This window comes from Plasmopara halstedii, assembly GCF_900000015.1.
Source record: "Plasmopara halstedii genome assembly, contig: Scaffold_292, whole genome shotgun sequence".
NCBI lineage: Eukaryota > Oomycota > Peronosporomycetes > Peronosporales > Peronosporaceae > Plasmopara > Plasmopara halstedii.
The window spans coordinates 331,116-332,680 of NW_020187213.1; positions in this window are offsets into that span (position 1 = coordinate 331,116).

The following is a 1,565-nucleotide window of genomic DNA, read 5'->3' on the forward strand; positions in this document are numbered from 1 at the left end:
TGCGAGGATTAAGAAATCCGCTCACGTAGAACGCCGTAAAGATGAATGCACCGCATTGTTCAGGGCAATCACTACGAGTGGCAACATAGCGCTCCAGCGCTTCGGCGTCTCAGCCCAAACGGTGCCAAGAACGTCTATGTGGCTCAATTCACGCGCTCAGTTTGACTAGCGGTCTGCAGATGGTCCGCTTTTGATATAGTCAACTTATTGTCCATCCCCCTGAAGATTGTAGACCAAAACTCCCTAGTAAAGCTTGGATCTCTATCAATGACAATTGACTCCGAAAGTCCATTTTGTCAAAGACACGATGCACAAGCAGCTTCGCTGTACTCACATCGTCGATGGTTTTCGGCACTGCCGTGGAATGGGCCATCTTGCTCAAACGATCCCCAAAGACCATTATACCCGTGTTGTCCGCCGAGTCCTTCGGCAGAGCAAAAACACAAACTTCATACTGATGGACCGCCAAACCCGGAGGGTACCGGTAAACTGGCCAGCGGCGCCGCCGCATTCGGAGAGAATTTTACCCTCTGACAAGTCTCACACGTGCGCACATATATGTGCTCGTCCGCTTGCACAGCTTGGGTCACCAAGAGTGGCAACTCACAGAGCTGTACGACCGAGGTAACCAGGTGACCACTGAGTGGGGTATCGCGGGTCTCATAGAGGATACGGTTTTCAAAATCCTCATCATAAGGAACAACAATTCGTGACGTATCCGTTGAATCGGTGATATAATACAGCAACCCGTTACTCAATAAATATCGGTGTAAATGTGCGCGCAAACGCGCCAACAATTTCTTGTCCGAGTTTCCAAATATCTTGCTCCCGAGAGCCTGTAGAAGCGCTACAACAATACGTTCACCCGCGCATGCGGCGCGGATCAAATCCGTCACTAACTACGTCACCGTCGTGACATGAGCAAGCTCATAGTCCGGTTTGCATGACAACGCATCAGCCAAAGCATTCTGCTTTTCTGGCTTATACTTCACATTCTGCAAAAATGAGAGCCACCTGGCCATCCTCTGCGAGAAATGAGGCGACTGAGTCGCAGTGCATAGTGACGCATGATCTGTGTAAATCACATACGGCTTTGAGCCCAGCAGGTGCACGCTGAACTTGACTACTCTATAGCAAGATAAATCTTGTCATGGACTAGGTAGATCCTCTTCGCAGCCATAAGCTGGCGAGATTCGAACGCGATCACCCGATCTCGTCCCTCGGCGTCTACTTGCAGCAGTGCACACCCGATGGCAAAGTCCGAGGCGTCACAGACGACACTTAAAGGACGATCGGGCTTTGGCAACGCCAGTTTTGGTGCATGAAGGAGGAATCGACCAGTTCACAATGGCCTTGACCTTAGCGGGATCCACTCGAAGGCCACGCTTTTCAACGAAGCACCCTAAAATGGGTGTTTTCTTCGGCGCCGAAGATGCACTTATCTGCAGTAGCATACAGCTTATTCGTGCGCATTCATAGAGCATTGCTCTCAAATAGACAATGTGGTTCATATGTCCTCCCGTGCCCCACACGGCTGTGGATGTAGATGACGTCAAAGTATGTTT